At 44.1% G+C, this 12,420-nt stretch overlaps 1 long non-coding RNA gene across 1 annotated transcript; it reads left to right on the top strand.

Moving 5' to 3' along the window:
- Positions 1 to 2,993: 2,993 nt before the first annotated feature.
- LOC311435374 lies at positions 2,994 to 12,420 on the top strand. Its single transcript, XR_014692088.1, has 4 exons — positions 2,994 to 3,108; positions 8,361 to 8,454; positions 10,429 to 10,537; positions 12,371 to 12,420. It is a non-coding gene; the product is annotated as an uncharacterized lncRNA (long non-coding RNA).

Genomic DNA, 12,420 nt, shown 5'->3' with positions numbered 1-12,420 from the left:
GCTTAGTTAAGGGCTGTAAATTCCTCCCTGGGAGGCAGCCAGCTGCAAGCTGGACACTGCAGCAGCAGCTCCCTTTGTGGCTTCAGGTCTGCTTGGCCGAGCTGCAGAAGCTGCTGGAGGCCGTGCTCCCTGTACAGCAGCCCACAGCTCCAGGTTCTGCGGAGAAAGTGAGATCCCGGCCAGGAGCAGGTGAACTTTGGCATGCACACTGTCCCTGGGCAGGGACTGAGGGGCAATAAAATAAGACAAACTGTCAGACTCCTGGGGATGTGAAGCAAAATTGTCTGAAGTTGGTTATTGCCTTACATCCCGAGTGTTAAATGGATGGATCCCCTCTGTTTTCCCCAGCCATTTAGCACTTTGGTTTCCTGCTCAACATAGGGCTCTCCTAGGAGCCTGTACAACAATTTGCCTGCTGGTGCCTCTGTGCTAGCCCTCAGGCAGCAACAGGCGTAACTCAGAGCTCAGCCTGCACCCCCAGAGCAGCTCCCACTGCTCTCCTGCACCAGGCCAGGCTCCTGGCCACCAAAATTACTCTCTCCACGTGGGAAAGGCCTACATCGAGGCCTGGTTTGGCCAGCATGCATGGGCCAGCTAGAGACCTTTGAAGATGTGTACTCCCCAGCCTGGTACAGTCAGTACCAGGGGTGTGCTCTTGGAGTGATCTTGCTCTTAGTCCTTGTCCTCGGAGGTGGGCACCCCTCAGAGGGGTGTCCTTGAACTCAGCAGATCTGGTCTTGTTCACACTGACCATCCGTGGCCAGCACTGCACCACACATTTCATCTTAGTACGACATTTGCTTTATCTCAGGAATGCTTTCAGTTAAGGTAAGCCCTAGGATACAGCCTGATTAAGCTCAGGTAAGTGTTCTTTTTTTTTTTTTTTTTTTTTTTCCTTCGGAAGAAAGCTTTTTTTTGCAACATAAATTGTAACAATTAATAGCATTTTTCTTCCCTTTGGCACTTACAAAATGTGTAAGCATAAAGAATTATTGCCAAATATAGAATTGAAGATACAAAGAACCTTAATTAATTTTGCAGAACAATTTACTGTGGGGGAATCAGTGGGAGGTGGGAGGCAGAGCTTCTCCCTGCACTTCATTTTCCCTGGCTGTATGTGACAGTGGCTGTCTCAGTGTGACTCCTTCTGGTGAGCATGCTCAGAGGGAGCTGGAAGCTGGCTAGACTGCGATGGATGGTGCCAAACCTCTATTGTTTGGCTGAAGATGGGTATTTTGGAGTGGTTTCGCTTTAAAAACAGCCATGCTCCACACTTTCCACACTCTTTGAGGCCCAAGAAAAGTTCCTGGTGAGGCAGAAATCACAGGATAGGTAACCATGTACTGAGTGTAAATCTACCATCGCTCTGAGACAGCTTCTTCAGACTGAAAAATGGGAAACATTTCCAGGCCTGGGTGGGCATTGCAGGCGAGGAACAGTGCTGGAACATGATGCCCCAGGGCAGACAATTCGCCCTAGAGCAGACAGACGCCGCGGGCTGCGTACAAGCCCAGCCCGCCCAGCTCTCCAGTGAGGCTTACATTGGAAATGCTGGCTGCAGCAGGAATGTTGGCTGGGGCAGAGGCATGTGTTTCAGTACAGCGTATCCGTGCCAGCAAAAGCCGTAGCGTAGATGCAGTCATGCTAACAAAAAGTGCTCTTGCCAGCGCAGCATATACAAAGTACAACAGCAACAGAGCCCCTTTCCAGCTCTTGGCATCCACGTGGGGGATTGAACCAGGAGCATCTGCTGTTCCTGTGCAAACTGAGGAGCAGAAGCTTTGGAGGCTGTGTTATCCGCTCCGAAGGTGTAACACACCTGCCAGTGGATGCTGGCTGCTGTGGCTGAAGCTTGAGCACAGCTGCAGGCAGCAGCAGCTTTCAGTGGCGGAGCACGCTGCACTTCCACGTGGGGAAAGGCTTTGGGTATGCAAGGAGCTGGTTCCTGGTGGGCACTGGTGTGCCTGTACTAGTGTCTGGTCTCCGAGTGCTCAAATCAGGGCTAATCCCTGTTATTGATAAGTTCTCATAAAAACCGTGCCAAGAGCAGTAAATGTTAGTAAAAAGCCACTTGGCACAAATCATGACCAGCTGGCTCCTGCAGACTGAGCTAAACAGTACCGATGATTTCTTCAAACTGAGCACCCCCAGGGCACTGCAAAATACACCCACATTGACAGGTTCCTGGGGCTAGCACAGGGTGCAAGCCAAAGAGGTCTCAGGGAGATGAGATTTCATCTTTTCTTGGGAACCAGATACCCTGTAACAAGGGCTTACCTTGTTAGAGGCTACCAGGTGCCAGGGGGAGGGAATTTACATTCACTAGGCAAATGCAAATTCCAGTGAGGAGCTTAAACTCGTAAGGCTCTTATGGAAAATAAACATCCTGGATAGCAAGGGAGGCTGGAGAACCGGTGCTAAGTATAACCATTGGGCACTTAGACCTTGGACAGCAGAGACGGTGTTAATGGATAACTTGATACCCAAAGTGCTGGAGAAAACCTCAAAAGTCCTTTTGAAAGGAGGTACAGAGCTCTGTATGTGTAAGATAAGGAAGGAGGCCAACAAACACGGCTCTGTGTGTTTCTGTGTGTAAATCACTCGGTGTGATTTAAGAGATGGAAAGAGGATTCTGAAAGCCGGTAAGGCTGCAGGAGACACTGCTTCTAAGGGTAACAGGATTCCCATCTTCCTGACCTGAGATGCATGATACAAGAAGGACAAAAAGAGTTTATTCTTGCTGAACAAGTAACCACTTGAGCAGATAGAAGCAGAGGCAGAGCCCTTATTTCTCTTATACTCATTTTATACTCAAGCATTTTTCTGGCTAAAGCATATGCTTTTGGGAAGGGGGAAGATGACAGGGCAGAGCCTAAGTGTTGCCAGACCTTTATTTGAGAAGCTCTCACAGCAAAAAAAATATATATAAAAAAAAATATATATATATATATACATATATATATATATTTATATCTGTATAGATCTGGGGGAAATGAAAGACTGAACAACCTGGACAGTAGGACACGGACACTGCCTTGGTGCATCTGGTTTAGTACCACATCAAGTCTTTGCACAGCAAGCCTTGCGGCCTTCTCCTCCCAAGAGAGGGTAAGTTCTTGCTCCTTTTTGCATCAGAGATTTTTTTTTTTCTTGTACCTATTGTAAGAAAATGCATACATTCTTATATGTATATTTTCAAGTACACAGTTTAAGACAGTATAGGAGGCCTGAGTCGGCACTACCTTAGTGCTTGAAATCAGGGGGACACCAAAATGAATAAAGAAATAAAATGACTTTTTAGGTTTGCTAGATTTTTCACTTTTGTTGTTGTTGAAGTTGTTAAATTCACACAAGTGGAAAAGACTACAGAAAGTGCAAGGCCCCAGAAGCTGCAGTGCAGTAAAATCTCAGTGTTATGCCTGCACAGGACTCTATACTCTAGCTTTGCTCTAAAAATAAACCAAAACTTCATCATCTAAGCCCCTGACTGTGCTATGGCTCATCTTTGTTGTTCTCTTCATTATGCAAAAGTGAGCTTTGTAGAGGAAGCATCAAATCAAGTTTCTTCAGACAGCAGCAGAAGACAGAAGGAAGCAGCCTGATATAGAACCAAATTCATTATATGCATGGAAGTAGAACGGATGTATTTAGATAACAAACAGATTATGTATGCTATTAAAAAATGATATATTTTAAAAGTGGTTCCATGTCTTAGCATCTGAGAGGGATGTTCAGAAACCTTTCTAGTTCATGAACATCTGAAGACCATGTAGCTGAGTTTACAAGGAATTTTGGAAGGGTTACTTAGGGTTACTTAGCAGATCCCAACCTGTTAGTAACCCTTTTCTAATGTAAACTCTGAAAATATCCACTTGGGCAATTCTCTTTTTCTGTGCTGTTCCCAGGAAGGGAAGAATTGGGAGCAAATGTACCTGTGGATGGCAGCTTCAGGTTCAGTGAGCAACAGAGTTACCTGATGAGCTGTAACACAAAAAAGGGGTATACCAGGCATTAACACAAGTATGGGCAGCAAAGAGGTTGTATGAGACAATTGGTTTCAAGAAGGTCAGGCAGGTCAAAGTCCTGGAGCTAATATTAGTGAAGAATCTTAAGGACAGAAAGAATTCGTAGATTGACAGAGTGGTTTGGGAGGGAAGGGACCTTAAGGACACCCAGTTCCAACCCCCTGCCATGTGCAAGGACACCTCCCACCAGACCAGGTTGCCCAAAGCCCCATCCAGCCTGGCCTTGAGCACCTCCAGGGATGGGGCATCCACAGCTGCTCTGGGCAGCCTGTGCCAGGGCCTCACCACCCTCTGAGTGGAGAATTTCTTCCTAATATCTAATCTAAATTTACCCTTTTTTAGTTTAAAGCCATTACTCCTTGTCCTATCACTACATTCCCTCCTCACCTTCCCTGCAGGCCCCCTTTAGGTCCTGGAAGGCTGCTGTAAGGTCTCCCCGGAGCCTTCTCTTCTCCAGGCTGAACAACTCCAACTCCCTCAGTCTGTTCCCATAAGGAGAAGTGCTCCAGACCCCTGATCATCCTTGTGGCCCTCCTCTGGACTCTCTCCAATACATCCATGTCCTTCTTGTGCTGGGGTTACCAGAGCTGAATGCAGGACTCCTGGTGGGGTCTCAGGAGAGCAGAGCAGAGGGGGACAATCTCCTCCCTTGACCTGCTGGCCACGCTGCTTTTGACATAGCCCTGGACACGGTTGGCTTTCTGGACTGCAGGTGCACATTGCTGGCTCGTGTTGAGTCTGAATGAGATTTTCCCAAGTGAGCTGAGATAACTGGCCTATGTGATTTCCTAGTGTACTGCCTGTTAATGTCCAAAAAATCATGACCATTAGGAGAGGTCCATGCCAACAGGAAAATGGCTAGCAGTAAGTCCTTAAGAAGTGCAAAAGGGAGGGCCCAGGCAACTTCACTGCAATGAAGGCTAGTCAGCTTCACTGTAGTTCTTGGAAAGATCATGGCACATGTCTTCTGGGGATCCGTTCACAGATGGGATGGATAAGAAGGTTATGAGAAATAGTCAACATAGATTGAACATGTTGAATAACTGTGTGGAAAAGGTGAGAGACACAAATGGAATACATCTTGACTTTGTTATTAATTTTAGTGCCATCACTCACAGCATTGTCATTTGGAAACTGAAGAAAGGTGGTCTAGAGAAACTACTGTTAGGTGGATTGAAGAGCAGCTGATGCTCTGGGCTCAAAGTGTAGCTCATATTTAATTGGTAGCCATTTATGAGAGGAGTACTTCAGGAGTTTAACATCTTCATCAACAACCTGATTGATAACACAAAATGAACCATCAGCAAATTTGTACAAGGTATTTATTTAGAATGTTTGGCTGACAAGATGAGTGTTAGAGCTTCATTCCGAGACATGAGGACTGGGATAACCTAAAGAGCTTCAATGGTTTAAAAAGGAGAAATGCAAAGTTTTGCATCTGTGGCAGAATAATGGCTGGTTTAAGTTATTTACTTTATACCTTAGTAAAGTGATGCTTGTTGCTCTGAATTTTGATAGGTGGGATGGGTAATAGTCTTTACTTGTTTTCATTACTGCCCTGTATAATTGCAGTTAATAAAAATAATGATTTCTTAAAATGCACTTTGTGCATTGCAGCTGTCCTCAGGCAAGAGGACAGTATGTCTGTTTAAACACTCAGACTTTACAGCAATAGCAGAAGTCTGATACTCTCTTCTAAAACATGTAAGAGGAGAAAGAAGTATGTACCTTGCTGAGAGCAGAGTTTTGAAATTATATTCCCTCTCTTTCTCTGGTTTCCCTAAACTCTTTTGGTACATTCATTTATCCACCCACTCTCTTTCTAAATTGAAAAGAAAATGGAATGCTTTGGGCTTTTGGGTATTAGTGACTTCAGCTGAGCCACTGGGATGAGATCAAAGGCTTGTGGGAAAATGATGAGCTAAGCTTTCTCCAAGTAGAAGCACAGCAACAACCCTCACCAGAGTCTGCAGGTGTTGCAGTGGCATGAACGCTTCCGCCCAAATTCATCCCATCTCATTTTAGGCATTTAACAAGGCGCCTGAATTAAGAGTCTCATTGTCTTAAGCTCACTTATTGCTGCAGTCAAGGAACTCCAGAATGCAATTTAGTCCTCCTACAATCTGCATTGCTCTTTCAGGGTACCTCTCTCCCTCCTTAAGGAAGCTTTGTGTGACAAATGTAGACACTCCAAGACTTTTTGGTTTGGTTTGGTTTGGTTGGTTGATTGGTTTTGTTTATCAGCTTAAAAGTCAGTCTATTTTTTTTTGTCCATGTAAAGTTTATGAGATATGGTTAATTCTTCCGGCTGACTGCTTCACTGGGGTGAGTCAGCTCTGGCCTGACACATGCTGACACACACTACCCACACAGTCTAGAGGACACTACAGAGAAAACAAAAGAGCTATTAACCTAAGTGACTCTGCTGTGGACAGATGAGGTAAGCTAAGGGAATAAAGTTTAAACTTGTAAAACAGCTTCATGAAGGCTTTTTTTTTTTTTTTTTTTTTCCCAAGTGAGCCAGCACAGCAGCTAAATGCTGTCAAAATGCTGCAGCTGTCCTTCCTTCTCTTTCCTTCTCGGAGACACCGGAGATATCAGACCTCATACTCATCAGATCTCATACCATGAGAGCAATATGATTTGTCATGTTGGTTGTTCATAAGGAGCAGACAAACTTCCAAGATTTCCATGAGCTTCCTTGTGCAGCTATGTGCAACTCTGTCTTCACTGTTTTAGCCCTTTTTGTTCACCTCCTGTTACATATTTCCATAGCGAGTATTCATCTTGGATCCTCTTGGACTGCAATGTTTGAGAAGGTTTGATTCAATCGTTATTTCCCAGCATCAGGTACAGCATCTCCAAACACTGATTCTGAAAGATGTCACAGCCCTTTCTTTTGCCTTCTCCCCTTCCAAGTGATGTATCCCCTTCTGTTTACCACTCTTACTGTGTTTTGTTTTGTTTTTTTTTTCTCTTTTATTTATGTATTTGTGTATTTATTTATTTATTTTTCTGGAAGTGCTAGCTCTTCTGTACTTTAAAGTAAAGTAAAGTATATGTTGCCATAAGTTTATGGACGGAAACAGAAAGGGGCACTGTGAAGACAAGTCTCAGCTGTGACATCATGAAAGATTTTTCAGAACTGTGACCTGGATTTCTACCTCTTGACTTCAGGCACCTAAGCAAGGTGCCAAAGAGCCTGGCCAGTAGAGCTGCTTCCAGGTACTATTTTTTTTTTTTAATCTTGCTTCAGGTACCACCAGAAAATGCCCATCTTTCTCTGTTGTCCATCTTCCATAGGTCAGGTCTGGACCACGCTGTGATTCCTGAGGTGTTAGAGGTTGTCTGCATCCTGGAAATCCTCTTTCCCACTGTGAGCCTGGAAAACACATTCCAAGCCTCAAGAGTTGTTCCTATAAAATAAAGGTGTTGATACCCATAAAAGATGTTGGCTTTCCTGTTCAGATATCAAAACATACATTTAACTTTTGTTTCATAGTTACCCACTTGTTTGAAGTTGAAAGCACATGCTGGGTGTTAGTTTCCTTCTTTTCCTTTTTTCAGTGTATAGCGCTTGCTTGCCTGTATAAAAGCATCTTTAAGTGTAGGAAATCCTTTTTCCTTTCATTGTCCATCTATTGGACATGTCATTCATTTCTGTAAACAAAAACATCATTTTGAAAAAAGTGGAAAAACGTAAGTGCTTCATTGCATTAACTCATTTTTTGCCTTGCAGTAGATTGTGTTTACCTCATTTTGCATAGTGTAACACTCCTGAAACTTTCCACATGTCCCTGAGGTATCCAAAACCCCTTAGGGACTCCAGGCAACAGACTGATTGGTGACATCTTGGAGTGCTGTGTAAGCCTGGCAACAGAGGGAGTAGGTTCCTATTGAAGGAACATCATCTGGAAGATGGAAATTGTTAAAACAAAACAAAACAAAAACTACATGTACATAAATTAATAATTTATTTGGACAGAATTAATAATTTATATAGACAGAAATGAGTAGTACAGAAATAGTTAACTCTTGCACTACTTGGAAGAGCTATTCTGCAGGGCACGGGCTCTCAATCACCGGGACAGGTAGCTGGGCTGTGGGGTGGTCGGGGAGGCTGTAACTCCCCAGGTAGTGCTGCCAGCTGCAGCATCTCACCTCCCAGCCATACAACACGGGAAACCCAGAGAAGCTCTTCTGCCTCCAGCAGCTAGTGTGGGGCTGATCCAGCCCACAGTGGTGTTGTTGCGTAGGGTTACAACGACAACAAGGACTCTAGAGTCAAGTGTTCCCGCATGACTTTGAAGTGTATTTTTTCTTTTTCATAAGTAGATGGCTATCTCGTTTCCCTAGAGGAGAACAGATCATGGTTTCTCTTCCCAAGGACACCCATGTGCCTGTGTGCAGGAAGGAAACATCTGTGGAGGTGAGCAGGGGTGGTGGGGAGCCTTTGTTCTCTGCTGGTTTGTGGAAATTTATTGCAAGACACTGGAATGGTTCAAATAAAGAGAGAAATATGCTAATGTCCTGATACTCAGGAGTACTTCAGGACTGGGGTTTTCAATTTGTTTTACTCGTTGCTTGTTGAGAATATTAACTAGAGGGCTCAGAGCTGCACCTGCACTTCACCTGAGTGGTGGCCATCAGTCTCCCTGGAGCCCAGGCCTGTGTCTGATGCAGGCCATTTCCAGGGGACATGGCAGGACCTGGAAGGCATCAACACTCTGTGAGTGGCACCCACACTCTGTGTGACACCCACACATCATGCAGCACCACCAAGCCACTTGGCATGAATGGTGGGCCCAGGACCTCTGTACATTCCCAGCCTCTCCTCTCCCCAAGGACCATTGCCCTCATTATCCAATAGATTATGGAGTTGATCCAAAATGCTTACAGTGCCAAAGGGCCTATTCAAGATAATAGAGACCCTGAATCCTAGCTGTTAAGACTGGCTCTTAACAAATGTCTCCTTGGAAGTCAGAGCTATGGGCCTAATCTGGCAGTCACTGCCTTCGGGTTATTTCCTTGGAGAAGCCCAGATTTGTCAGTAAGAGGATGGCAGAAGGGAATTCTGAGGCATTTCTAATCCCAATTGCCATAGATTGTAAGAGGATTTGTAATGTTTCTGCTGTTTGAATATGTGTCTTTTTTTTTTTTCTTGTTCTGGCGTTTTCCCCATTTTTTTTTTCTTAGTAGAAATGCATATATAGGAAAGAATACTCTGATTTATGGAATTGATCAGAAAGTGAACAACAACAAAAGACAAATCAATTAGGGACTGACCCCATTCTGAAGTAATTCCAGGATTACAGATGTTCCCTGGTGCCCCTTTGGTATCTCTTTTCCAGTCCTGATAGCTCTATTACACGTAGGCAATTTCTTCATTCCCTGCATGTAATGTCTGAGATGAAACACTATTAAATATAATCCAACATGTTTAGGAGACACAGTCTGCCACAGTGCTGGTGTCTATAATGACGAAAGCATTTAAGAATGGCACTGAAAAACAGAACTCCCTTTTTCCAAGTGTGGCACACCAGTGATGGCTCAGTGATGGTTCTGTTAAAATGAAGCTCTGTGCCCGACTTAAAAATTAGGCATCTGGGATAGTACTCATTTCCAGATTTTTTTTTCTTTTCTACTGTCTGAAAATAGCCTCTAACTTTACTATGATGATTTAAAAATACACCAGAAATGTATTTTCCTGCAGAGCTATTCATTCTGCCTTAAGAATATAGAGAAAACAGATGGGACTCATTTTCTCTTACTTGGTCCAAACAATTCAACAGGTGGGTTATTTTCCTTACCAGCAGTTGGACTCCCCACTGTTCTTAATTGGATTATTTGGATAAATAAACTGATCCAGCTTTGGCCCTTTATTAATCATACACCTGAGGCAGAAAATGTTGAAGTTAATGGAAAGAAAGGATGGCTGGTCTAGTAAGAAATGAGCTAATGTTGCTTTACTATGAAAAGGCATCAAATTCTTCTTGCCTAAAAAAAAATGATCTTTTTTTTTTCAGCATAAATCTCCAGGTTTATTTCTGTTATGGTTAGATGAACACCAAAAAGTGAACAGGTTGGAATATAGTTTGGGAGGAAAAAAGAAGGAAGAATTATTATAACTACCTTAACAGCTTGCAGATGTTCAGTAGGCATATAGGTGTCTCTTGTTTCAGAGAGATCTCTGTACTATTTTGCCCATGTTAAAACTCATTTCTCCTTTTGAGGCTGTATCTCCTTAACTACAGTTGGAGGAAAACAGATTACAGTATAGCATGTAGGAAAAGAGGATAAAAAATATGAAACAATGGAACAAAATTAGTTTCCACTACAGAGGGGGAAGGAAATTTTTCAAAAAGTGAAATGATGAAACAACATTCTCTTTCTTTTCCTTCAGAGGTGAGTGAATTACCAATGCGAGGATGCACTGAGATACACAATAGGACTGATGCTATGATGGAGTGGAAGTAGGAGTGGGACTGAACCATCCCCTGATGATGGAAGGTGTAAGTAGCATCACTGTGTTGCCTCAGCATTCAAGTAACCATGCATTGCAAACAGATCATAGAATCATAGAATATCCTGAGTTGGAAGGAACCCACAAGGATCATTAAGTCCTACTTCTGACTCCACACAGGGCAACCTAAGAGTTAAACCATGTATTTAAGTGCATTGGCCAAACACTTTTTGAACATCAACAGGCTTAAAGCCATTATCACTGCCCTGTGGAGACTGTCCCAGTGCCTGAGCAGAACCTCTGGGTGCAGACGCTTTCCCTAACCCCCAGCCTGACGCTCCCCTGTCCCAGCTCCATGCTGTTCCCTCGGGTCCTGTTGCTGTCCCCAGAGAGCAGAGCTCAGCGCCTGCCCCTCCTCTCCCCTCGTGAGGGAGCTGCAGGCCGCCATGAGGCCTCCCCTCAGCCTGCTCTGCTCGGGGCTGAGCAAACCAAGAGACCTCAGCCACCCCTTGTACATTTTGCCCTCTAGACCCTGCACATCTTTGTAGCCTTACTTTAGACACATTCTAATGCTTTTATGTCTTTATGTTGTGGAGCCAAGAACTGCACACAGTGCTCAAGGTGGGGCTGCACCAATGCTGAGTATACTGGGGCAATCACTTATTTTGGCTGGTTAGCTATATTGTGCTTAATGCACCCCATGATACCATTGGCCTTTTTGGTCACCAAGACACTCACGTGTACCTTACCATCACCTAAAACCACCAGATCCCTGTCTGCAGGGTTGTGCTCCAGCCCCTTGTCCTGAAATGTGTACGTATATCCAGGACTACACAGCAGTGGAAGAAGGTATCGAGGGGTGGCTGAGGGAGCTGGGCTTGTTCAGCCTGGAGAAGAGGAGGCTCAGGGGTGACCTTATCGCTCTCTACAGGTACCTTAAAGGAGGCTGTAGCGAGCTGGGTGTTGGTCTGTTCTCCCATGTGCCTGGTGACAGGACGAGGGGGAATGGGCTTAAGTTGCGCCAGGGGAGTTTTAGGTTGGATCTTAGGAAGAACTTCTTTACTGAAAGGGTTGTGAGGCATTGGAACAGGCTGCCCAGGGAAGTGGTGGAGTCACCATCCCTGGAAGTCTTTAAAAGACGTTTAGATGTAGAGCTTAGGGATATGGTTTAGTGGGGACTGTTAGCGTTAGGTGAGAGGTTGGACTCGATGATCTTGAGGTCTCTTCCAACCCAGAAATTCTGTGATTCTGTATTTTCTTTTCTTTTTTTTTTTTTTTTTTTTTTTTTTTGTTTGTTTTTTTGTTTTTTCCTTCTTCTTTTTTTTTTTCTTTCCTGTTGGTCTGCTGAAAGCTTCTGTTTGCTCAGATCTGTTGGCTTGGCTACTCATGAACCTCTCCTCCTCATTTCAGTCCAAGCGAGTGGAGTTAACCAATGCCTACAAATGGAGTTGTTTAGACAAAGGGAAGTGGTTGAGGAGATGCTCCCCTGAGAAGTAGGGGAGAGTGGTGACAAGTGGTTGGCAGCAAGCTTAGAGCAGTAATCTCTTTGGCTGGCACAGCTGTGTTTGTCCTTGGTATCAAGCCCTCCTGTGAATTTGGCCCACTGAATTTATCACCCTCTTAAGGTGAAGCTGGTTCCAGCTGTGAATTTGAAGAGCAGGCTTACAATTTTAATGTTTGCCTGTTTTTTTTTTTTAATTTAATGCCTTCAGTTAGAACTGCATTAGAACAGTTAGCTGTGGCATGTGAGAGAATAGCCAGGTCTGTGAGAGCAAGTTTTGTCAAGCAATCATCTTATTTGATATATAAAGTGCTTATTAAAAATCAGTCAAGTTGTGGAGGATTGTGCAGGTAATTGTACTGTGCTATAATTTGTCTTCAGATTAGATGCTGTGGGAATCAAACTGAGCAGAGTGCCCTACTTGACAAAAG

Source organism: Aythya ferina, assembly GCF_964211825.1.
Source record: "Aythya ferina genome assembly, chromosome: 1".
NCBI classification, from domain to species: Eukaryota; Metazoa; Chordata; class Aves; order Anseriformes; family Anatidae; genus Aythya; species Aythya ferina.
The sequence above is the reverse complement of the archived record's forward strand: the minus strand, read 5'-3'. Positions and strand labels throughout refer to the sequence as shown.